Here is a 27,794-nt window from a genome sequence, read left to right as displayed (position 1 = left end):
GAAGTCTGCTAGCAGATCACACGCACATCCTAGACAGACATTCACAGGAGGAAAAAAAAAAAAAAGAAAAAACAGTTCAGTAGGATAGGATAAGCCAGGGTGATCAGGTAACAGGGCTTTGCCAGGCAAATGTACTAACCAGCTGCCTGGTTAAATGCAACTGGCCCCTTTTATTCCTTCCTTCTCTCCTTTTTCCCTCATACTTGTTCCTCCCCACTTCAACTTTGATCCTTCTCTTCTCTGCTTCTAGTCCTTGCCTTAAACATCCCATAGCAGATCTGTACAATCCCCAAATTCTTTTGTTCAGTCCCCAATTCCACCCCTTCAGCACTCTGATACATCCTATGTGCCTTTATTCAACAGCTCCCCCTCCCCAGTTTGCCTGGCATTCCAGAGAGTTTCTTCCAGTGAATCACCCGAGCAGGTTTTGCAACAGGGACAATGGCTTCATTGGTCACCTTTGCTGGTTTTAGGAGCAGCTGACTCAGATTAAGTTGGCTCAGTTCTCCACCTTGTCACTATTCCTCTGGTCATTATCTGCCTATGTGAATAGCCATTAGCCAGATATCCTTACACATCTGATCTCAAAAGGCAACAAGTTTTTGAGACACCTTAGTTATTATTTCACCAACATTTTAGCATTTTTATTGTATTATTTAGTTCTATTTTTTATTTAAAAGCACTTAAGCATGATTAAATAAATGCATTTTTCAGTATACTGTAGTCATTAAAAAATCAAAAATAAGAGGTGAAGAGAAAAACTTAATGATAGTTTAATGCAGCGGCAAATTATACCGAACTGTTAAAACAGCTGGTGGTGAGGGGCAATGCTACTCTTCCCTACTATAATACAACCAATCTTGCCTCTACTCCTAGTTCCAACCTTCCTTCCATCTTTCCCCATTCATTCCAGCACTTGTTCTTGTATCTTGCTGACACATTTTCATGAGTCCTGAGATATCGGTGTATCCCCCTTTACCACACTTTCTCTTACCATACTTCTTCCAGGTAAAAATTACTGTTACATCTATCTTACAAGACAGGGATTGGAGACACAGCGACTATCCGACTGACTTGAAATTAGTTTTTCAAAGATACCACACATTATTTGCTTCAAGTGCAGGGGGAGTTTTATTATCCATATTTAATAAGTAACACAAGCCAGCAAGGCCAGACTAATAGGAGAAAGCCAGATTTGTCTGTCTTACCTCAGATGTATGTTCTAAGATGACATCTTCTTTTCCTAAGAGAAAATTATCAGGCAGAGAGGCTGTAAAAGGATTCAGAGGAAGAAAAAAGTGCACAGTAATACTGCTGAAAGTGGCAGAGAAGGGGTGAAAAAGAGAGACAGAGAATCTCCCTGTCTTTACCATACACAAACGCTGCTCTAAGCACCAAGGTAGGTAGCCAGCTTTTGCCTGAAGAATCCAAGACACTTCAAAGGGTTTTTTGGTTTTGCTGAAGACTGAAGAGTTACATTGCCCAGCATTTACTAAGTGTAAACATTAAGATTCAGAAAAAACACGTACATCAGCAAAGTTCAGATTCCTAGTTTGTACTGGTACGGTGCCTTTACAATAGTAACAGTGTAGACCATAAACTAGTGCCAATATGGATACTTTTGCTATGTCTAACAATATACAAAGTTAGGGAACAAACAACAATATCCTTGCTTAGCTTTCACTATTAGTTCCAACAGAGAATTTTCACCCCATTTTTAAATAAGGCCAAAAAGTTTTAACGTAATTATATCTTATTCACTATTTCTTTCAGAATTAAAAAGTGGTTTGCATTGCTTTACATATAAGCAAAGGCTAGGCGTTCATTTAATTAACCAAAATGCTTTTTTCTCTGCTTTTCTGGTGTGTTCTTAAATAGCAACTATATTCAACAATAAAAAAGGCTCAGTTCTACTGAGATTTAGATATCACACAGAATAATCACATTAAAAAAATGGATTTATTTTAGCCTTGGCTATCAACATCATCCAGAAACTGTTTCTATACTGTGGTTAGTCTATTCATTATGCCCAGCCACAGGATACTAATTTGCTATGTTATTTGAAGGTTTTGTTGTCTTTTTTAATGTATGCCTTTATTTGCTTTTTCCTCTTTCCCCAGTGGTCTCATCTTCATTCACATTTGTTTCAGACAATTCCGCAAGGAAACCACAAGCACTGCCACAGTCCAGGACCTCAGCGTAACCCTTAAGAAGCTACCTTCTTTCCTACTGTTGATCAAAACCTTGCAAACTAAGCATCTCAACTGTCAAGGCACAGAAGAAGTCCTGAAAAGCCACGATCAAAAAAAAGCAAGCAAGAAAAGGATTTTAAACTTGTTTCTAGTTCTCAAATAAAAAGTCCATCTGAAATATTTCCGAACTTATTGTAAAAATATACTCTACTTCTAAATTAACACAGAGTAATTCTGAACTTGAATATCAACCAGTATTTAAATCAAGTATCTTTTTTGAGAGTCTAGCATATTCATATAAAGAGTAAAAAAAATTATGCAGACAGAAAAAGCTGTTACATTAACAATACTGTGGTACCAAGACACTCCTCTCTTTGTACAGTCAAATGACATCACTTTCACTATAAATAAAATACCTCTAGTAAAACAAACTAACTAAACCTTTTAGGTGAATCTACTCTGCTCAATATGCTTCAATTATTATCACCAGCCATAAAATGTCTTATACAGTTTTGAAATCGAGCGTATTTATCTAAGATTTGCCACCACAAAAATAAAGGTATTTAAAAAAATACCACGGTTCACTACTAAATTTATGGAACATTAATGACAAGTTCCCTGGTGACAAGATGCATGGATTTTTAAAACCCCTTCAAAATTTAAATTAACTGAGGAAGTGCCAGGGAAATTTTAATATGCTTAGATTACAGAAAGTCAAGCCAATATTAAAATGGCTTACCATCTTGTTTAACCATGAGAAGATCCTGTACGATATTACTCCAGACAAACATCCTAACAAGTATTTTGAGTTTTGTCCAAAGTGATAAAATAAACTGAAATTAATGATCTGAAAACACATCTAAACAGTGTAAGATTTGTAATGATTGATTGCTTTTACACATGTGCAGAGAATTTGAGTGGACAAGACTCCATGACAAGAAAAAAACCCAAATGTGTAACACTGTCCTCGTTTTGGCTGGGATAGTTAATTTTCTTTCTAGCAGCTGGTATAGTGCTGTGTTTTGGATTTAGGATGAAAACAATGTTGATAACACACGGATGTTTTCAGTTGTTGCTAAGTGGTGTTTAGACTAATGTCAAGGATTTTTCAGCTTCTCATGCCCAGCCAGCAAGAAGGCTGGAGGGGCACAAGGAGTTGGCACAGGACACAGCCAGGGCAGCTGACCAAAACTGGCCAAAGGGGTATTCCATACCATGTGATGTCATGCCCAGTATGTAAACTGGGGGAAGTGGGGCTGGCAGGAATCACCAGTTGGGAACTAACTGGGCATTGGTCGGGGGGTGGTGAGCAATTGCATTGTGCATCACTTGTATATTCCAATTCTTTTTTTATTATTATTATTATTGTCATTTTAATATTGTTATTATCATTATTAGTTTCTTCTTTTCTGTTCTGTTAAACTGTTCTTATCTCAACCCCGAGTTTTACTTTTTTTTTTCCCAATTCTCTCCTCCATCCCACTGGGGGCGGGGGGAGTGAGTGAGCGGCTGTGTGGTGCTTAGTTGCTGGCTGGGGTTAAACCACAACAAACACTTAATCACACTAACAAAAATGCTTATGAGCTGTGAAAAGAAAATATTCAGAAGTACAAAAGAAAAGTATGTTGCTCTTTTCTTAAAAAACAATAGTGCCTCATGGTGTAAAATAAAACTGCTTCCAATGTGTATAAATACACGTATGTAAGAAATCACTTACACAATTCCAAAGCTAGTCACAACTCAGTATTCCCACCTCATAGTCCTGGATAGCAAGTTTCTTAAGTTCCTTCTAACACAGAAGAGTTGGACCAATCTGTTTCATTTGTTTATCTCCACTTTGAAAACATAATGTATTTACCCCTATTTAAAAACCATCCTTGGTTAAATTAATCTGGTTACATTATGCCTCCCAAGTTCCTCCTGCTTCTCTCACAAAAGCCATGTGCCTTCCTCCATTTTCTTTGTTCCCTCAAGCTTGTTTACTGCTACATAAATAATTTGGAGAAAATTACTGCTGAAATTATCCTCTTCTGTTACTAGGAATAATAATAAACAGGTCACCTGAGTTCTGAGGTTAATGAAAAGTTCTCTCAACTCTCAAGTCCAGCTAAGATACAACTGTAATCTTCAAACTCTCAACATACACAAAAGGCATCTATATTTACTGATTCTTAGCTATTAATTAGGGACTTAAAGGAAGCAGTAACATTCCTGCAGGGACAAGCACTACCACTGCTATTCCAGATGAAATTCACATAACTTCAACTTTTATGCATAAATTACATTCAGTTATTGGTAGGAGAAAGGTAGTCACTGCAGCAAAAGATGTTCCAGATTTTTTTAAAGCCAACACTACCAGGGGCTTGAGGCATTTTTAGAAAGGTTCAACCACCGCTGCAGAGACAATCCTTCTCAGAACCAACCCGTCACAGGACTTCTCTTTTTGCAAGGGACTTCTTTCATCAGTTATGAAAAACAGACAGTTTTGTGTCATGTTCCTCATCTGTGGACCACAGTGAGCCTATATTACCACCTCTGACCTTTAAATTGATAGAGATGTCTTTCTCTTCTTCCAGAAATGTTTTGCTTGCTTACTACCTTTCTCTTGTACATGCTTTCCACAAGCTTATCTCCTTGGAAGTTCAGCTGCAATTCTGCAAGAAGCAAGCCTTGCAAAACCCTGAAACAATAATCAGCCTTCTACAGTAAGAAGGGGAAACTGCAATTCTAGATGAGTACAGAGAAGCACTCCTGCTCAGCTGGTTTAAACCAAATGTAAGAAGGAATAAAGGTGTATACAGTCAAAGCACTCAAAGTTTTTTCACCCCTTCAGAAAGAGCACAAATTTGCTACTTAAAATGTAAACTTTGTTCAGAAATCTGCAGAGCTGTTATCAAGTCTAACTTTTCTTTAAAAACTGGGAATTGACATCTTTACTATTTGTTCATGTAACTTTCATAAAAACTTTATTCTTCTATAACTCTTCAATTCTACCTGGAAAACTTAATCCTCCTATACCCAGGGTTCATCAACTGCTTCTACATTCATATGTGAAGACCATCTGAAATGGGCAAGCCTGGGAAAAGGAAGAGTCCTGTTATTAAACAAGAATTTTCATTCCAGAATCTCTGGATTAGGCAGTCTAGCTCTCCTTTGGAAAACTGTTTAGCACTCAGAGTTTGGTTTTGTTTCTGACTATTGCTTGTATTTTTAGTAGTCATAAAGGAAAGAGGATGTTCTTTCAGTAAATCCTCAGGTTTCATATCAAGGATCTGCAAACAGTTTGAGTGGAATAGCACTTTCAAGGTTTTATGTAATTAATATTCTTCACTTTGGAAACCACTGTTGTAGAGAAACTGTCCAAAGTGAAAATCAGTGCAAGATCTCTTCCGCCTCCAATTCCAACAGATCCAAAACACTTACAAAAAGTCTCTCTGACATGGAAGGTTCAGCAACACAAGTTCAGAGGGAAAGGTTTTCCATACCTTTGTTTCAGTAACAATTTATAAACAATACCTCAGTGACCTTTTACACACACTTGAATGTTACGTATCCAATAAGACTGTTTAATGTTTTGCCCACCTTAGTCTACACCGAAGGCTTTTCTTTCAAGTTGTGTAGTCTACATACATCTTGATTTTACAAAGCCACGGGGATACCCTGGCTATTGCAGTGGTCCCCATTCCTGCGGCTCCAAAACATCAGACTTTAATCATATACAGCCACCACAGTTAGGGACACACCTGTATCAGCATTATATTACTCCGATTTTCAGCAACCCTTGTAATACTTTGTTAAATGATATCTAAAAAACAGAGACTGAAAGTTCCGTAACTAAGGGTCTGGGTTGATCCTTGCCAGCACTCATACGCCCGCACATCCCACACTCACTCCAGGCACTGGCACCAGACACAGGGCCCTCTGAACACCGGTCCCACTCCAGCGGCCAGCACTTGGTTTCACTCACTCCAGTCTCTCCAGTCACTGGCACCACAGACCCTGTGACCTGTAATCCCACTCCGGTTGCTGGCACTTAAGTCCATTCAGTCCAGTCTCTCCATTTGCTGGCACCACGGACAGACAGGCCCTCCAACTCATGGTCCAACTCCAGTTGCTGGCCCTCTGCTCCCCCTTCACACCCATGTGCACAGAATAGGGAGTCCCTCACCCAGGAAATGAGTTAAAAAGGAATTTAATAAGATAATACAGACTGGACTGATCAGGTGCAAGGCACGGTCAGAGAAGCGTACTGACCAGCAAATTATTTACAAGTGACTGGCCTTTTTTATCCCCTAAATACCCCTTTTTTCCCATACATGTTCCTCCTCAAATCACTTAAATCACTCCCTTTCTCAATCTTTGGTTCATCTCCAAAGCATGCCATAATAAATCCAGTGCAATCCCAAAATGCTCCTCCCCTGTAGCCCACAGTATGCCCCATACCCCAGGGCAGGACCCCTCTCATCTAAAAGCTGCTCCAGCCTTGACTCATCCTGATGGGTCTCACACCTGGATAATGGGGCTGAGGCTTTCTGGGAGAGCATCTCTTCCTTCAAGTCCTTAATCTGTGTTCCTTGACTGCCTTTGTGGCTCTGTGCTCCTCTGGGCTTGTGGAGATGGGCCTTGGATGGGCTGGTGGCTCCTGTGATGGGCCTGTAGTAGCAGGGGCAGTGTATTATTTGGGGTCCCCCTCTTGCACTATCTCTCTGTGCTCCTCCATGGGGCTGCAGCTGAGCTTTTATCACATCACCTAAAAAAAAGGAGGCACAGCTATGCTAAAAGGAGATGTTAATTAAAACGTTCTTGCAACTTTATCAACTACCTCATAACACAGATTTCCACATGGCATCAGATCAAAAACTCATGCAAAATTACAAGAATTAGAAGTATGTCTATCTTTTTAAAGCAAAAACTAGGCTCCAAATATTACCTTTAGAAAAGGTGATTACGATACAGTATAGTTTTGCATGATAATTTTCCTAATGTAAATTAGCTTTTTGCCTATGTCCAATTTATTTAAAAAAATAAAAATCTCAGTCTCTATTCTAGCTCACACAGTATTTTGGGAATCATATTAAATCATCAAATGTTAATTTCTCTTATCCTGTCAATTTAAGTTTCAAAACAAGGTCAGCCTTATTTAAAATCTGCTGAACTGGAAAAACCTGATTTTATTACCTCTTTCTGAATTCATGTACAAGAAATAGAGAAGGTCATCCCAAATAGTACTAGTTATTAAAACAAAGTTTGGACAATGGCCAAATGTAAGCCACTTAAGTGCAGCTCTAAAAGCATTAGATACTGTCATCTTTCAAAGTGCAATATACGATCAGAATTATTCTAGGCATTCTGTCCCTCAAAGCAGCGACAGAGATACTAACTTCCTGTTTCAGCAGAATAGGAAGTGATTTTCTTTGTATGCTTGACACAATACTTTGAACGCAACATCTTTTATAAGCATCCTCCTGTTATTCTAAATAGAGTGCCAGAAAAAAATTCAGATTGTTGAAAATACACTGAGTGTGTCTACAGCAGCATTTTAGTTCAGATCAAGAATCCAGAAGATCAAGTCTCCCTACCATTGTCACTTAACACATTATAATGCACAGCAGAGAGCACATCAACTTTTAGAAGTAACAAACTTGAAAATACACTCCTAAAAGTGCAGTCAGTCTACGAGACAAGAACGAGTCAAAAATAAAATCCCTTTAAACTTGTAACAATAACATTACTGGGCTCCCAGCACCAATTATTTTGATTTCAAGATCCACTCTTACAAATTGTGCTAATTGCCAATGTATGCATAGACAAATTTCTTTAGCTGACAGTTCTATCCAAATGTAAAATCCGTAATTGTATAACTAACTCAACTTTCACTAGTAATTTCATCCATTACACCTGCCTCAGGTTTTAATGCTTAAAAAAAACCCCAAACCCCACTAAAAAACCCTCAGTAAAAACAGCCTCTGTTAGACCTGAAATTTAACAGATGACAAAACTGCTTCAGCTTCTAAGCAGTTTTTCTATAGGATTCATAGATTTAAACCTTGAATAAGGGATTGACACATCTTGCTTCAAGTAACATAGTGACACTAATCCACTGACATCTAAGAGGAAAAGTTAGTGGGTAGAGACTAATTTTTAAGGAATACAATTATGATACAAAAACAGCCCAGAGAAGGCACAAAAGTTTTTCATTAGTGTTTATATGCATTAAAAACACTCAACTGTATTAAATCCACTTAAAATACTGTCTTTTAGTATTCCTCATTCCACACAGAGGAACAGAATGCAATCAAGTGTCTGAAATACCAAGACATTTCCTTTGCCTAAGAAAGGCAAAACATTATGATAATATCAAAAAGGAATCAGAAAACAGGTAACAAGACGGTCAAATATCTCAGCACATATGTTTAAGACAGGTAACTCCTCTCAGACTCTAAGCAATTTTGGAAATAAGGATACACACAGTGTTAAAATTTACATGGAAATATCTACAGAAATCATAAAATCGTAAATGAAGAGCAAAGCAAAATATTTTTTCTTGCTAAACTGTAGCCAGACATACTTAGAAAAGCAATTGCACAAGTACACAAACAAAACAAAAAAGTTGAGGTTAGAATTTTGAGATGCTCATACTCTGCTGGTATTTACTTTTTCTGTAAAAGCAGAGAATAGGGATTTTAAATCAGTAGTCAGCTACATACTTTACATGAGATTACTACGTAACAGATCGCTATATAACAAAATAGCTAATGCTACGTTATTACCAAAACACATAAAAGTGTGACCATGCAGAAACTACTGTAAAAATAACATACTTCCATAAGTATGTATTCTGAGTAGCAACCAAGTTCAGAATGAAATATATACACAACTTCCTTGAATGAACTCTGCGTAAATCACAAGCTTTGTTCTTAAAACGGATCCTGAAAAGCTCCCATGACTACACTAGAAAGACCTCTAATTTTCAAATTATGGACATAAAAACGTGCCTCTTTTCTCCCAGCTACAAGAAAACTAAAATCCAAATTTTAAGTCTGTATGCCTGAAGTGTGTATATGTGTGTACGTAATTCTCTCACATGTCTATGGACATGTGCTTGCACACCCCTGCAAAGGAGAGAATACAATGCACAATGGCTGAGGCAGTTCTTTATTCAAGTTTGAGAAACTGCTTCATACAAAACTCTGGTAAGCAGTAATTTCAACAGCCAGTATAATTTGAAATATTTTGCCTGCATATAATTACGAAACTAAAAACAAATGAGTTTTTATGCGAATAGTTACCCCAGGGATTAGTCTGTTAAGGAAATACATTCTCATGGCTTAACTGTGGCTTTACCTGGCAAGTAAGTACCCCACCTCCACCTACAAAGGCTTAGAGAGGCCTATACCTGAGTAAGATATAGATATATAGAGAGACTTTTTATCCTTCATTGATTTGTGTAACAGCAATCTATAAATTAAATTTTCCTCTAAGTCTTACAAATAAATATGAAGCACGTACATTGGTCAGATAGTCTCACCAAAACAAGCAATAATGATCTGGTAACCTTCAGAAATTTTGACTTAACTAGCCCTCGCAAAGTAAGCTTTCACTATAAAAAAAACAAGCACAAAGACACCAATTAATTTATTCTGAAATGAAAACTAGCATTCTGGGAAATATGATTACACAATGACTCTTGCCATTTGCTAAAAGTATGCAATATTGTAAATCATTGGTCAGAGAGATATTGCAGCTATGGTATCTCACATAAGCCTATTCGTATTTATTTTGTTAACTTGAATTAGCTCATCTTTGATTTTCATATTTCTCTCATTCACTTGAAGCAAGATACCAGCTTGGCAATTACAAATCATTTGGCGCTCTCCATATAAAAACAGCAAAAGATTTTTCCATACAGTCATAAATTAATAGATTCAGTCACAAGTAAGAAGGTACTTAAGTGTGCAATGCAATGTTAGGAGCTGAAAGCTACTGTTTGGTATTAAAAAGCTGTTTTTTCAAGTTTCACTTCCAAGTAACATAGGCCATTGAAAACAAAATTGATGAAAACAAGGTCATCATACATTCATTTTCATAAACTTTCCTTTATTAAACAACCGTTCCAAATTACAGATCCACTTTCTCACACAACTAAAAAAGAAAGCAAAGTTCTTGGAGAAACCCTTTTTCAAGGGGTTACACCTCAGAATTTGTTTTTCTGCAAAAAGAGAAGGTGGGCTCAATCTTCTGTTCCCTTCATTTCTCCTCAGTGTCAGAGGGAGGCCAGTAGGTATCTGCACCAAGACTCAACTATTCCATGAATTACTGTAAAACAGAGGCTAAAGCAAAAGAGAGGAGGAACAAATTTCCAACAATTATCCTAAGATTTAGCCTTGCCAGCTTACTCTCACATACAGTATAGATGTATTCATTGTGCCATTCCAAGTTAACAACTAAAATACTGTGTGAAACAACAGATTCATGATACGTAACTTACAAATTTTGCTTCAAATTAGTAACCTGCAGTAAAAATGGCTAAAGGTGTATCTGTAGTTCAGTGTTTACGCAGTAGTTTTATGACAGACCAAGAGCCAAAGCTTCTTTTTAAAAAAATCTGTCTAAAAAACTACCTATTACCACAGTGGAAATCCAGTGGAAACTCCCTGAAAACATTTCGGATGATGCAGTCAAATGATATTATTTAAACACTGACTTCCTCCAGTTAATTTACTGCCAGGTACACTGACTGACAAACATTTTACATGAAAATTAAGGAACACAGAGCAATCCCCCAAGGAAAATACTTACATGCTACCAAACTGTATAAATGCAGTATAGTAGTATATAAACAAAATGGCTATCCTCACTGTACTTCCTTTTTCATTAGAACTTACAGCTTACTATATTTATGAGGACAATACAAGAGACAGTTAAAGGAGATTTAATCACACCCATGTTCAAAACCATTCAATGCAGCTACGACAGTAAAACCGTAACTCTATGTGCTACTATTTTGCCAGTGGCGTAATATACCCCAGTTATTCCTTGATTCTAATCCTTCAGCCATAAAGGCTAACAGAAAGCACAAAAAATTTTGCATTCGGAGGGATAATATTATTTAAACATTATTTAGAAATCTGTCACCTCCCAACATACCTGCTGCCTGTTCCGTTCCTCATCAACCTCTCCAGTTATACCACCAAGGTTCTCACTAGTTGAAATCTACCATTCAGAAAGTTTATAGCCTTTGATGGGTATTATGGGACTGAATTAAAGAATTAGAAATACTGTTAAACATTGCATTAACATTTTATGAGGTAGAAAACATATTGGTAACCACATTTTAGAATGGAAAATTCAATTAATAGAGAGTTTTGTGAGAATTACATTATAAGACATCACTTGATTAAACGTTACTGCTCTTCAAGCTAATAATCGTACAAAAAAAAGCAACAAAATCCCACATAACAATAATGATGCTGAATAGAACAGCCCTCGGTGTATTTCATTACCTAAACCATTTTGCACTAATATATGGCTGAATCATAAAAGTAGTCTGGTGTCACCTTGCCACAGACGAGTTCTCCTGCAGATTTTAATCTGATTAAATTCAGAAAACAGGTTTTAACTGTCTTGCTTTTAACAGCTACAGTTTCTGGTGATTTGCTAAAGAAACTAAAGAGAAGAAACCTAAGGAAAACAAGTATTTGTCTTCTACCGTATACTCTGTTCCTCTAATTGGGGGGGAGGTGAGGAGAACCTTCACATATTAAAACCATATTTAGTGAATTTATATAGTAGTGACACTGCATACAATGAAAATATATTGCAGTTAATATAAATATCAGAAGATAATTTTCTAACAATCAGATACTGGACTATAAGAACAAATTCTCCTAATATTTTATTATTTACATTACCACTACAGTTTCCCCAAGACAGTCTGAAAGTAAGAATTAAAAACAAGGCATAGCATGCAAGACCATAGCTAGTAAGCAAGAATAACTCTCTTTCAACAGCTGGAATTGCAAAGTCACACTGTATACAGACATCTATACTACTACAGTCACAGTGACACAGACATACTGAAACTCCTTTTGAACTAACTAAATTCAGATGCTGACAGCAGGCTAAATACAACAGCGTGACAGGAGACCTTGCCAAGAAAATAGGTTGAATAAACCTGTGCAGAGGTTTATGCAGATAAAAGACGACAGTAAGGTACATCGCACTGCTATAACCTAGTCCTACAAAGTATCATTTGTTTTAGAAATTCAGAACAGGGAAAATCCCACATATATCAGTCAGAAGGGATTTTGCCAATAACTTCAGTTATGCCTACCTTTCACCCTACCTGCATTCGTGCATCAAATTGTCAAAAAAAACCCCAACCCAAAACCAGAACTTATTTTGCTTCACTTGCATGTGCAGCTTATTCTTTACCTATTAAACTGTCTTTACCTCAACACACGAGTTTTCACAGTTTTACCCTTCCGATTTTCTTCTCCATCCCACTGGGGAGGAATGAGTGAGCAGCTGTATGGGGCTTAGCTGCCTACTGGGGTTAACCCAGAACTAGTAAGTAAAATTTACCACCATACCACTTAAACAGTTCAGTAATTTTAAACATGGGCATTCCACAGTTGCCATCAGAACTTAAAGAATTAAAAAAACCCCACTATCTGAACGTAAAGAAATCTGTCTCTCCTAATATTCTTACTAAGCATTTCAGTTTTGAGTAGTACAAGTTCCTCATGAACATCCTTCAAATGGAGAAACCCCAATGTACCCAGAATAGGGTTTAAAACGATAACCAAGACCACCACATTCTCTTTTAAAGCATTGTAAAAGCATTTCCAAAATGCGTTAACTTAAGTCCTTTCTTCAGTATTCCCTAGACAGACTAACAACGAGAGTCTGCATTTGCTAACAGATGCAAAGTATGTCAGAATTTATGTCAATAGGCAACTGGAGCAAAACTCTACAAGTAGGTTTATGGATAAATATGGCAGCAGACAAAAGGTGTCTGAGTAGTATATTTTGCATAGATGCAAAGCAAGGTTGTAAACAAAACTTAATCACCTTGGGTATTCTTTCACCAAGAAAAAGTTGGGAATTCACAACAGGAGGAATACCTGGGAGTTCAAGATACCCGGCAAGAACAGATTGAACAGGTTCATACCTGACCCAGCTTTGCACAGATGGTTGGACTAGATGACCTCCAGTGGTCCCTTGCATCCTGAGTTAGCCTATGATCCCATGAAATTTAGATACAAGGTTAGAATAAGGCTTTTACTGAATTAAATGCATATTTTAATTGATACTTGCCTTTTCGTTTACAAACAAATATTCTGTTTCAAGAAGCTAGTTTTGTGAAGTTGTAATTAGATCTTAACCAAAAGTTTCCAAAGGGAAAAGTTACCACTAAAAGCAAATGCTAGTTGAACCAGAATTATCCCAAGTGAGAGAAAATCATAGATAAGAGATCCAAAAGAAGAGAACAACACAGCTTTGCCATCCAAGAAAGGCAATTGAAGGGGTATGTAGTACAAAGATCACAAAACAATCTAAAGTGGAACCTACACTGCAATCATTTAGAAAATTTAAAATGGTATAGGTAAAAATCCAAACCACCTACTACTCTATTTTTATTGCCTTAGATATGATCACCTGGACATCAATACCACCAATTCACCTTAAACAGTAAGACTGCCTAGCATGCAATTCCTTTTATGTCACTGACACTTCTAAAGCTGGTCTTTATGTACTGGCTGTAGCACCAGTACATAAAAAAATCTGATGTCATCTGCATTCCACCAAGGGTGGAGGCAGACAAACACTTTCTCAAAATGAGTTCCCAAGAAATCCACATTTCATAAAACCAAAACATCCTGTTTCTATAAACAGAATTGTCAAGCAATCCATTCTAGAATGGATACTCCAGGAGGAATTCTTAATTAAAAAGCGACTTTTCCTGTATTTGATTTGAAACCATCTTCAACATCAGAAATAACCTTCATTTTTATGTCCCTAATTCATATAGCAGAACACCAAAGAAGACACAAGTGTAAAATTATTGCAAGGAAAACAAAATACTTTGATATCTTCAAAAAAGCACCATCAGAAGCTAAAACTTATATAAATCACATTCTATAATTTCATATTAATATACTGTCTACTAGAAGAGCCTTTTTCATATGTTCATACCAGAACATCAGTCATTTTGATTTGGCTGTAGATTGTGAACCTGACATCTACTGAGAGAAACTGAACAGTATCCTCAAGGAAGTCATTAAGCACCTCATATGAGAACATTTTCAGATGTATATCTTCACAACCCAACATATCAGTCAAGATTTTTGAGACTTTCCCCCCTCGAATACAAAGCCATTGCTGACAAAATCTGCAACCTGCCATCTTGCAACGTTCACTACAGCAATGTAAGATATTAGCATTCTACCTTCCCTAGAACAGGGGCAGCAGGTGGAACCATGTGCCAGCTTCTCAACACCACAATTCAGAGCCTGTCCTGTTAGTTTAAATCCACCTTCATCACCATTTAGCCAGGTCACCCTAGTTAGATAGGCAGTACCTTTCAATAAGAAGCTAGATGGACAACTGCAGTAGCATCTTAAATTAGAGTAAGAAGAAATACCCCTCATTAATCAAAGCTCTCAGTTTATTAAAGACAAAGGTAAAAAAATTAATTTATAAACAACTGCAGAAGAGTGAATGTCTGATATAGTGGAATAGCTGATCTAGTAGTTAAAGAAAAAAGAACAAATGACCAGAAGTTGAAGCTAAAATACAAAACAGTATGTGTAATTTCTTTTTTTTATTTCCAAAGGAAATATATAACTAATCATACTATTATCATTGGCGTACTTTAAAATCGAGACAGTACATATGAGCCATGAATTTCTGATCTAGACACAAAGACTCAGGGAAATTTATCGCCAGTATTAGGCAGAGGGTCAAACTGTACCAACATAAAAGTCTCTTTTAGTATTAAGACATATCAATTATTCCATGCTTCAACAAGTACAGTCCACTAGCCCCAGAATGAAAACAGCAGCATGAAATAAGGTGAGAAGATACATCTGGTAGAGAATGACAGAAGTGACTAAATATTCTTGAAGTATTAGAGAAATTTCTCTAAAAGAAAGCAGCTTCTGCTAATGAAACAAAAAACCCTAACAGCTTATTTCTCTCTAACATTTTCTTTTTTGTAACCCTGCTTCCCATGGATTTAATTATACTATTCCACAGGAAAGACATAGAGTGGTTATGCTCACATAACCTTAATTTAATAACTTAATCATAATACTTGCCAATAAAGTAACATTTTAATATTATTAATGATTATTATTAATCATAATAGTTACCAATAAAGTAATATATTTCTCCCTATGTCCCGACTTCTTTCACAGATCTTGACTGGCCTATCCTCAGGCTATACCTATTTCATGCATCAAGGAAGGACACAGAAACATGAAAAAAAAATTTTATATAATGCATTTAATATATTTAATACACATGCAATGACATAATGTAAACGCACTAAGACTGAGCACAGAAGTTACCTGTTTTTTTTTTCCAAGCCGAATCAATTACAAGCTGAGGAATACCTTCTAACTGCAAATATTTTTATTTTTCTATGGTAAGAACATTGAAAAATAAGATAGTTTTGTTAGAGACAAGGAAGGAAAATTTTTTAGAGGCAGTCTAATTCCTTCAAATACTGTTAACTGAGAAGGTGGTTTATCTTCAGTAAGTACCATATCAAAAATAATTTTTACAAATAGCAAACATTCTATAAAACTACTTGGCTAGAGGCTGTTAAGTAAGAAATGTAAACAGCTTAGACTAGCTAGCCATCAAAACATGAAATAAAAGATTCTGGTTTAGAGGGACAGCTGCATTTAGGACAACTGGCAAGGTTTCTGATTAGTCCAGGTAAGTAAAATTCAACCTTTCTGCAGATTGAGCCCAGGTATCCTACTGAAGCTGAACTTTCTTTTTCATAAATGGTTTAGAACAAAAGCATTTGCATTTTAGAAACAGTAATTTTGGAGGCAGATAGCTCTCAAACATTAGCACTGATACAGAATTAATAGTCTTTGCAGAGTCATTCACTAGTCTGGCAATCTCAAATTTGTGTGATCACAAAGTTGATCAGAAGTCATTTTATTTGGGCCATATTTCCAGACTACTGTGTTAACAAAGCCTTACACTGCAAATTTAGAACACAAAAAAACAATTCTGATTTCTCAGGAGATTTTAGAAAGAGTGTTTTATGGATATTTACAAGCGCTGTCTAGAGCAACACATTCTCATGCAGAATTTGTCCATGCTGACTTCACCCACAAAAAAAATCGATATAATTGTATTTTTATACAAATTCTAGTCAGAAAAGCTTTCCTTTCCTGCAGCACCATGCATTATTCCCACTTGTTCCAATAAAAAATTGTGGGAAAAAGCTAACAGATTTGGGAGGGATGTAGAGGGAAGCAATATCCAGCCTTTTCATAAGTCTTCTCCTTTTCAGACCTTTTACTGGTGTTAAGATTTTTTCAGATTTAAATAGTTAGCCTCTCATCATTCTCCTGACTATTCCAAACTCCTGGTTATGTAATCATCCAAACTATTCAGAAATCGTTCAGAAGCCCACATTTATTACAAGCACACATTCGCTTGTAGGAACTGGTGTACTTGTTTCTTGGCAGGGGGGGACGACAGTGTGTGTTAGTTTGTTTTGTTGGGTTTTTTTCACTTTTAAAGGTAAATCCTACTATACTGGATAGAAACATAAGGAAACTTCACAGACTTGTTCTATTCCCCACATGTATAGTCTCAACTGCAATGCTCATGCTTCACTATTCCCATACCAATACCATGATTTATTTCTTCATTTTAGAGCCTTTCCCCATAGAGGCTAAACCTTACATTCATTCTTACTTTCCTTTAATGAGTGCTTGTAGAAAAGCCTCTTTTTTTTCAGGCTACCATTGCTTCATAGATAAACATGGCTTAAATTTTTCTGATAAACTGAATGTTGGAAGGATAGCATGGCCACATTTCCCACAGCTTAACATTTAAGTGCATAACTAAAATGCTTCAGTGAGACTACCAATTACTGCAGTTATGTTACTACCGCACAGAACTGTTCAACACCAAACTGAGCTATAAGATTCCAGAAGCCATTTTTAGCCTTGGGCACTAGGCCAAAAATAACCTTTTCAGTTCTCTAGGAAGCCAAATGTACAAAGATACGAAAACTGACAGGAGTAGTGCAGCACTTCTTGCCAAAATACTGATTTTTTTTTCTAAAGTTAATATTCTTTCACATTACCTGATTCTTAACTGATTACAAATCTATAGTGATAGTCTTTTAGAGACTGAGTATTTCTGAATCATACTACCATGCTTCTGTGCCAGATGCCACTATAAAGTGAGCTCTTCGATTCTGCATTGTGTTAATACATTTAAAATCCCAGGATTTAAGACCATAATGAAAAGATTCATGGTTTACATCTTCACTACTATCCCAATGTCCTCCAGAGCAAAGCTTCAATTCAAATGCCTCAACATCCATTCTTCAAGATATCTTACACCATCTTGATTGAGATGCAAAAATAAAAGCCAGAGAACAAAAGCTGGATTGCTTTCACAGTTTTGTCCTTGATCTGTTCTGAGATCTGGATTAAGCCATTCAAAATTTCTGTTTCTCAGTTTTTCCCACCTGTAAAACCAGGGATAACCTGCATCATTATAGAACAATGAAATAATTCACTGAGAAGAGCAAAGTTTGCAAGGTAATTTTTAACAGAAACAGAGAACAAGGTCTATGCTAGGACCAACTAAAACTAGAAATCAGCTTTTAAAGTCGTTATATTAACACTCAATATAATTAAATGAAAGGCTTTTAAATTAAATCAAAACACGACAAATTCAAAAGACTACTTTCTCTACCCTTAGAAACTCCTGACTGCTTGACCGAATGTCAAAGTTACACACAGCACACTTTAACATAGCAGTATTAGCCGTAATACCATGATACAAAACAATATATCAAGAGAGTGGCTGTCTTATCTCTAAATTCCCTTACAAAAATTTTAGCAAATTGAAGTTACTGGATATTTTATAGTAGCTCATCTTTTCATTCAAATCATAAAATCCATACCACATGCACCAAAGATTTTCTTTGAAGAGCGTGCCATAGATCATCTTCACTTTCCATGTTGAATTTGAGTAAGCACATGGAAAAAAAAGAGGGCAGTTCCAAAAATGGGGAAGAAATGCGCCAATTTTTTTGAAGAAAAAGCAGCAATTTCAGACTCAGCAGCCTCTTTCATCCCCCCAAAATTCATCAGAAAAATAACGGAGGAAACTACACACTGTCAAACTAACATGATAGTTCTCCATCAAATTTGAAAGTTCAGATAATGAATGGAAACATCCATTATAATATACCTGTAAGTCAGTAGAGCACTCCATTAGTTTCCACACATTTTGACTAAGAAACTACACCATCTGCTCATGAGAGAGTAAAAAAAATAATCAAGAACTACACACAATGACAAAGTACGTTGATGTTGTACACAAACTAGGTACCGGTACTGATAGGTCTTAAAATAACACGAAGTATGGAAACATAAAAGTTTTTAGACAGACCCCACAAACAAATTCTTGGTCACACATCTTTCTTCAAAAACACTACTAAGCAGGGGAAAATACCATGTCTGGTAAAACTTGCAAGTGACAGGACGCATATGAGTGAGGAAAAAAACCAAGTCACTAACACAAAGCAATCTGAACTGGCTGGTAAACAAAACACAGGCAAAGAGTAGGCATTCAGCCAGACTGAAATTCAAATCTTGGAACAGCGTTCGCAGGCAAAACTTACCGAGTAGGGAAATGACATTGTACATAGTGGAAGGCAAAAAGACAGTTTTCTTGAACTGGGATGAACTCCAAAAAAAATTAAAAATAAACCCTAGCAACACAACATACAAGCATGGGAAACCTGGGTTTAAGTTTCTCCCCTTAACCAATCACAGCTGCTGTTTAATAACCAGGCCATCTTCCCCCCAGCCCCAACTGCTGAGAAGGCTCCTTTCACCTTTGACTAGAAACCCCATCCCAGCAATCTTCATCACTGTCTGTATTTTTTCATTATGTAACATGAATGACATTACGTTCTCCCTCCTTCCCCACCGAATAAACAGACAGCTTTGTTGTTACTACACTTGCCATGCCTTAAAAAGACTGAATTGAATGAATTCAGCTAGGCCTCACTAGTCTCAAAATACAGTAATATGGCAATGGTACGACCTGTCGAGTACTCAATAGTTTTACCCCCCATTTCTCCCGTCACTAAATTTATAAACAGTTAAAAGTTCAAACAGTAAAAATAAAAAGTCATTTTAGTGACAACTTCACTTACCATGGTAGCAATTTCACTATCTTTAAATTCTCTGACACAAGGGTCTTACCATACGTGAACTGTTGTATTTGTATTTTTGGTGTCTTGCCTTACTTCCTGTAAACCTCATCCAAGGGTGTATTCTGTTCCACTTCTTTCCTTGGATTAATCTCTGATTCAATTTTCTTTTCCTACCCCAATTCTTGCCCATTTTCCAAAACTCCTCCATCAGTTCCAGTGATAACCAACTTATCTTTGCACACACATTTTATGAACCTGTTTCTTTCTGTTCACCAAACAACAGATCCAACTTGTCATTCATGCCATTCTCTTCACATTTAAAGGTGGAGGGGGTTTTATTTCTCATCTGATTTTCTTCATTTTTACTTTTTGCCTGTCTAATGTAGTGCTACAAAGGAGCGATGCCACTGCAAAAAACACAACCAAAGATGCAGACTTTAGATGTTAAAAAAAACTGACATGTCTGTATACACACAAGAAATCAAAGTGAAACTGTCATTTGTAGTTACTTTGCTTGTTTTGAAATGTACTGCTTTGTATTATAATCTACATTATAAAGAAATCAAGGCACATGCCATGTTTAAATATACTTCCAAGATACTTTTGCTGAATTTAGTTTCTTTAATTCAAAAAATTATTTACCTTAAATCCTCCACCCACATATTAATGCCAGTTGTCCCAGCAGTGTCTCCTTCTACCAGAAAGAAGTACTTACAGGGCTGTATGAGTAGAAAACACCTAACTAGTCTATACAGTTAAATCCAAAAACTAGAAATTAAATCTGTTACCAAACTTGCATTTTACAGCACTGCAGTTTTGGAAGGAAATAAAAGTTCTGTTTTTAAAGCAGGTGTTCCAAGCCTACCTTGATATTGGCAACATCCACTTCAAAAAGGAAGGATTATCAAGAAAAGTGCAGAAACAATTGTAAGGAGACACAAAACATTTATAATGTTTACAACATTTGCAATTTATATATGCAAGCAGTTGGTGTATTTCAATAAATTAACCTACTGAAAAACAGAAAAGGTAACAGACAGCAAGTATCTTTTGACGTATTTTCCTATTTGTTCAGTACAAACAATTCCCTCCATTCTACAAAGAGTATTTCCAAACCAAGAAGAAGAAAACCACCTGTACAAACAATTACTGCAACTCATACCAAGGAATAAAATCACCCAGCTACAGAAAACCGACATAAAAACCTTATCCATTCAGCAGCACAGGTCACTGTTAACACGGTGCTCAGCTGTTTTGCTCTTGTTCTGCTTCTCATAAAGATCAATTCAAGAACTCTGTTCTGATATTCAAAACCTCCAGCTGCTTCCAGTAACTTCTCTAACCATACCTAGAAGAGCTACCTCACACTGGCATCATGAAATTATCAGCTAGCTTTTAACTAAAGGAGTCAGAATTCCCGCAAGCTCAGCTGAACATGAAACTTTTCATGCAGCTTCAAAAGTGAGCGCAAACCTCAGGCTCCAAATTAAATGCAAAACTAACCCTCATTTGGCTCTGCCAAGATCATCATCTCACTCGCAAGTTTTGCCTTTTTTTTTTTTCTTTAAAAATATTTCTCCTATGGACCGGGATAGAAGGACGAAAAACTGTTATTGTTATTTCTATTTTTAAATAGTTAGGAGGTTTACAGATATTATGGTGTTCTGCACCATACAAGGAAAGAAAGGGATAAAAAGGCAAGCTGGCCAGCAAGACACCCTTGGGGGAAAGAGGCGGGGGAGAAGCGTTAGAATTTTAGAACTGAACTCCTCCCACAAAGACATATCTACCCACAAATTAAGCAGAAAGTAATTAATCCTCCAGAAGCTTAACTCCTCAGTACCTTTGCAAAGAACTACTCTGATGTATGCATTATACCTTGCAAAATACAGTCAGCAGAGAGCAGTCAGAAGTCAGGAGACATAACACCCATTTCCACTTTTGACAGTGATCTGCATACTGAATACGGCGGTAACACTTCTGGCTCTTTCAATTTTACACATGGGAGAACAATAAATGGGTACCCTATTTTCATCACTCTCGTCTCAAAAGAACACGTTAAGGATACCTCTCTGGTTTCAGAAGTGCCATTTAAATTATATTGATTTTAATTGTGAATTAGGGATTTAACCAGCTTGGGAACTTTCACAAATCTGGTAGATGGTTACTAACAGAGACAGCAAGAACACAATCAACAGAATGAACAGTCTTGTGTCCTGGGGAAGTTACTCATACTTCAGAATGGTCATTCTGATATGCAAAACATCACTCCCTCCATCTTGGTTGCTCTTACAACTCTGTAAGCAGCAAAAATGTCACTGGCTTTTCCTTCTGCAGGCAAATGGATGCTAAGCTTCCCAAACTTAAATTCAACAGTTAATCTTTTAAAGTATGAATTTTAAACTATTATTTGTAGCATAAAGCCTGTAAATGTCATGTATATTAGAGTCAAATAATTTTCTCCATGTTTATCTGTGTTCACAAAATTCTGATCATCAGTATTAATGTAACTGCTCAAGAAATCCATTTTTCCTCACTTTTACAGGTATCAGAAAAGTATCCCAAGCCATTACACTCAACCAAGAATATACAGCTCACCTCCCTGCTTGTAATCCTTTCCCTTCTTCCACTTCCACCACTTCATGTATTTTCACTCAGTGCTTCATAAATTTTCACTCACTTTGTATGACACTTCTACCTTCAAATAGTATCTTCCTTCTATCCATTTTCTTGTTTAAACCTGTATTACATTGGCATTTGCCCCCTTCCTCTTCCAAGTCACAGTTCTACGGGGCAAATACTCGTTCTACTTTGTCATAGCCGATTCTACCCTGATCTCTTCCCCTCACAAAAATATTTAGTGTTTTCAAAACTCTAAGTATAGTTACTGTATTAAGATTCACACTGTCTCTCCTGTTTTACAGATGCCTAAACCAAGATCTCTCTTGTGCCAAGGAAACAAAAGAAACAGACCAGAGGAAGGAAGAAAAGGAGGCTCACAAACCACATAGGGATATTTGGCTTCTACCTCCAACAAGGCCTGTGATCACATGCGAGTGGATCTTCAAAAACAAAGTTGTTCAGCTAGAAGCATTTGAAAAGGCACCTGTAGCACCTTTACTACCATAATAGCACTTTTGGAGCCCTGAGTCAAGTCTTTTCCAAGGCAGATGGGCCAAGGGCACACAAAGTGACAACATTTCTACAAAAGCAATCAGTTTTCATCCATTTACATGCACAGCATGGCCAAACATGGCTCTAGCAATTCTAGGTTGAGCTGTTTAAAAACCAGCCACCCTAAACTGGAAGTTAACTTAAAGGGTAAATGTTCAATAAACTCCTGAGTTTATTCCTGCTGAAGTTGAAAGATCTCACCCTCCCTCCTATCAGGTGATTTCTAGTCTGCCATCTCTCCTGCCTCTTAGTCCTTGCACTAGTTTTGAAGCTCCTCTACAAGCAAAGCAAGCTAGGCAAAAAAGAAACAAACAAAAAAAAACCACACCAGGGAAGGAGATGGACACACGCACACACTCACACACACACACAGAGTCAGTGGTAGAAAGCCATTAATCTGCTCAAACCACATTCTGAAACAGCAACCAGGCAATTGAGTACTCCTAATTTGTTTCATGCAACACAAGGCACTCTGAGCTAATTCACTTTATTTTGTGCTGAGAAGAGCCTAACAGCACCTGCAAAGTCACTGACTGCATTTCAGCTATGGGGCATAAATCTCCAGACAAAAGAGGTAACTTTCAAAAGCACAACTGACTAGACTTTATATAGCAAAAGAACTAATAGACTCTTTTCAACAGCAGTCAATAGCCTTGCTGTTTATATGATCCAGAAGCAAGGACATACTCAGACTTGGGGAAGACAAAGAAAAAAAAAAAGACCAAAGGGCTTTCAAGGGTATTCTGCAGTTGTAAGTTGCTAAGCATGTCTATGCTTCTAAAAAAAAAAATCATTTAATTTGATAAAGCTCTTTCACAAAGCACTGCTTATCAGCTAAAAAAAGAACCTAGAATATGTTAATACAGAGATGTCCAGACAGACCACATTATGAAGTTAGAGTCTGAAATTGCATTTATACTGTTGGACACGTAATAATGAACACAAAATGAATTTATCTTCATTTTTTAGCCTTGATACAAAGACACAAAGACACATTATATAGTAATCTCAAAAAAGAGTAACATCCCATAAGTTTTGGCTGCAGGGCAATATTCAATTCATCTGTGAGAATAAACAAGCATACTTCCTCCTCTCTCCCTCTCCTAACACTTAGGATATTATTTGTGTAAGAGAGAGTAAGTAAGGTTAGAAATCTTCAAATAAACACAGGAAGGCTGTAGGAAGGGACTGACTATTGAACATAAAGAAGAAACAAGTGTTTTATTCTTTTTTTTCAGATTTATAATTAAAGATGTTATTTTTATTGATGTGAGTTTGGATAAAATGGGCAAAATGAAAGGTTCTCAAGAAGCCTCATCCAAAAAACCCACAATGTAATAAAAATTTGAATTCAAGATGATGAATTATAAACTATTCAAAGCAGTAATTATCACAGAGAATTCTTAAAAGGGGCATATCAAATCTCTTTTCTTCCCTAGTGATCAAATAATAACCAAATTCTAACGAAGAGTCCATTTGGCAGTCATTTTTGGTTTATGAAAGCGTGCAATAGCACAAACTAGTCTGTATCTGTGACATCCCTCCCAGTACGACCTGCATCTATAAGTGGAACCAACTGCACATCTACTGCTATAATTAGAAGAATTCCCAGAAGTGAAGAATTACATTAATGGAGGAGTTGGAGAAAATCAGTGAGAATGAATTATGGCAATCTAATATACACCATTGTTCATTTTTAAAAAAATTGGTAAATAAGAATTTTTTTTTTATTATTAGCAAAGAGGACTGAAAAGCACGTATTTCACCTGAACCAGTATCAATACCCAAAACCAGAAATAAATTTTTCAGAAAGACGAACAGAAAGAACTTCCAGCTGTTGGGTACAAACAAATGCATTCCTGGACTTAACCGTGATGGAAGACAACTTGTAAATTTGTTCTTGTTTTTTTCCTTTACATGATCCCACAGGAAGCACTTAGATGCCAAAATTCAAGCTAAAGTGCCCCAAAACCTAAAATTAAAACCCTACAGGTTCTCCAAAAGCTGTTCAGGTGCTACTGGGATTTTCGGACCACCTTGAAAACAAATCCGTAGTTATACAGTCTGAAGAACTATTTCAAAGATGCTGCCAGGCAGGCTAAGATGTCTTCAGCACAGCAATGTCTGAAGAGCACAGTCCATTTATAAACATTTTAAAAAAACAGCAGGTAGGAGTTCTTTTGTCTAGTGAGCATTCTAAAGTACAAAAAATAAATACATATTCTTTCCAGAATTTCACACTCTCCAAACTAGCACCCAAATACTTCAATTTGTATTTCTTTTCAAACAATCTAACACCTGATTAAAAAAAAAAATATTTGCTTCTCTCCCACATGACCACTAGCAGCAGCAAGTAATCCTTCCTTGTGTGCCTAACTCACACAGTAGAAACGGATTAAACAGGTATTCACCAGAACAGGTTGAGAGGATCTGTCTTTAGAAATACAGCCTACAGAAAGAGGTTGAAGTGATACAGGCAGCCATGGTTACACATTTAAGCAACAGCTTTGGGGCTTTTTCTTCCTCTCTTATAAACTAACATGCTTCCAGCATTCTCAGTGGTTTTGAGGAATATAATTGCATACTATTACTTAAGAACTATGTGATTACTGTGCCACTGTCTTCTGCATAACCCAGCCTGTAATAAAAGTGATAAGAATAGCATTTATTATTTTGAAATGGTTTTTGCAATGCATCCACACTGATGTGGTTTGCAACATCTGACTAAACTCAAGATACTTTACGTAGAGGTTTTATTTTCTTCTAACAGTACTGCACACCATGCAAACTCCCTTCTGTGTGCAAAGATGCTGTCTGAAAGTTCATCTGACCAGGTCACTCAGCTCTTTAGCAAAACTTTCAAAGGCTGAGGAGGAAATGTTCTATCATGTCTCTATAAGCAAGATGTATTCAACACAAAGAAAACTCACAGAAGAAAAGCATACCAAGAAGCTGCACAAATAGAAAGTGACAAGTATAGTTAAGCCTCTACAGTTACTATGGAATACAACTGCAATAAGAACCAGAAAAGTCAAACCATTCAGTCCCAGCTATTAAAGGCCACCTACAGCCCTTTCATAAGTGTATTAATTGCCTCACAAAAGCTGATGTCTAACTTCAGGAAAAAAAATAAATGCACAGACAGAGAATTTAAAAGTTTAACACCTCTGTCTTCCTCAGACCTACCTAAAGCACTCAGAACTTTTCTAGAAAACAAGCTTGGTAATATTTTATTTGAGAGTAGCTGTAGACCATCATTTTCTGAATCCCAAAATACTGTCAGTATTTAGTGCTAAAACACTGTCAAGATGCAGACATCGTTTCAGTTTTCTGGAAATCCCCTGCTCCTCAGACCTCTAAACTCAATCCCCCAGACTAGTCTTCTCTAAGTCAAGGACTGTCTGTATTTTTCAGCGAGACCGGCCCTCTTTAGCAAAAAAGCTTTAAAAGTGAAAGGCTACCCCTACCCCAAACACCAATGTTTCAGGGCTTCAGAGACATGTCAGCACATAAAAGTCACTCATTGCAAGGACATATTCCAAGTAGTACAAGAAAGTACTGTTTTTATACTGTGCACGTTTATGGAGAGGAAGCGAGAGAAAATTCCCATCAAGAGTTTGCCCCAAGAGCTTCAGAAATCTGGGCTTAGGCCAAGAAGCTCTTCTGTTTATATATTCTACTTATGTAATGTAACAAGTGGAAAGGAACACAGATTTTTTGGAAATGTATCAACATAGGACTTAACTCACAAGGCAAACGATTCCCATTAAACAGTTACAACATGCTGTTACAAACAAAAACATAAAGTAACTATAGATTAACACATGGTACTCCCAAAAAGGGACAATGAAAAAAGGGCTGCTGTTGTTACAAGGTTGAGACACGGGCTGCTCTATACTGCTGTTTATACCAAACAAAAAGGGAATGAAAATCCCATCCTACATTTAATATCATATTGAATGTCTTCTATGTAAACTCTGACAAAAGCACATTAACGCTTGAAGGCAAAGACTACTTTTTTCCTGAGCTCTCCTCTGAATAGAAAACTTCCTAGAACAAGTAAGCACGTAACAAGCATATACTACCTATACCCACAACACAGCTCATGCTTGTACAGAACACACTTACACAACATACAAACACTAACATGTAATCACTGCCCATCGAAGAATTTTTTTCCAGCACATAATTTTGTTTTCCAACAGTTTGGATCAGTATTAGGTCAAACCAAACAAGCTAACTTTCTGGATTTCCAAACTACTTATCTCATATCATGGCATGTCTTCATTAGACTACAACTTTAAAAAAAGAAAATAGATAAGACATCTTGCTTGGGGAGACAAGCTGAAAGTCATTCTTCTAACTGCATACAGTTCCACTATCATGCCTTATCCCTTTCACTATCGCATCTGTTACTGAGTCAGTTAATGGTTAACACGGCAATTCATGCTACCAATTCATGGTAGTTTCATTCATCAAGTTTCCTTCATATTTCTCTTTTGTTGATATGATGATATAGGTGTTCAAATGGAACACTGCGAAATCCATTCAGCAACAGCGAACAAGTGACAGAGCTAATAACAATTACATATGACGCCTACAACACATCTGAGACATTACTCTGTTCCTTACAGCTGGGATAGATACAAGTATGCAGTCAGCACATATAGGAAGGCATAAATACCCTCATGTGCAGGAGCAGTTGAGAATTTCGGTTCATGTTATCACATGTTTGTATGCAGGTATAGCACCTGCTGTTTTGTGGGACAAGAACAAGTGACTACACATCTGCTCCATTGCTGTAACAACACAACTATCTTCAGCAGGCAAATGGGGACACAAAAGGGCACGCGGAGGCGGTACACTAAAGATCTTAGGAATATACTGATATATTCTTCTAGTGCGGGTTTGTACTGTTCTACCTAGTGATGCTATCTAAAGAACGGACTACATTCCAACCCCTGGCACAAATACGGGCAGGAAAACAGATA

General features: G+C 36.9%; 2 protein-coding genes across 12 annotated transcripts in view; one reads left to right on the top strand and one right to left on the bottom strand.

The window, feature by feature from the left end:
• Positions 1-27,794, top strand: part of CPB2 (carboxypeptidase B2) — a 277,528-nt gene that overhangs the window by 38,508 nt on the left and 211,226 nt on the right. The window lies entirely within an intron of this gene.
• The window catches only part of LRCH1 (leucine rich repeats and calponin homology domain containing 1), a 135,180-nt gene that overhangs the window by 105,929 nt on the left and 1,457 nt on the right, over positions 1-27,794 (bottom strand). The window contains exon 2 of one of the 11 annotated variants that reach the window (XR_008235018.1): positions 6,702-6,942. The exons of the other annotated variants lie outside the window; for them this stretch is intronic. The gene's annotated coding sequence lies outside the window, so the exon portion shown is untranslated. The remainder of the gene's footprint in view (positions 1-6,701; positions 6,943-27,794) is intronic. 11 annotated transcript variants of the gene reach the window in all.

This window comes from Harpia harpyja, chromosome 4 (assembly GCF_026419915.1).
Source record: "Harpia harpyja isolate bHarHar1 chromosome 4, bHarHar1 primary haplotype, whole genome shotgun sequence".
In the NCBI taxonomy this organism is placed as follows: domain Eukaryota; kingdom Metazoa; phylum Chordata; class Aves; order Accipitriformes; family Accipitridae; genus Harpia; species Harpia harpyja.
The sequence above is the reverse complement of the archived record's forward strand: the minus strand, read 5'-3'. Positions and strand labels throughout refer to the sequence as shown.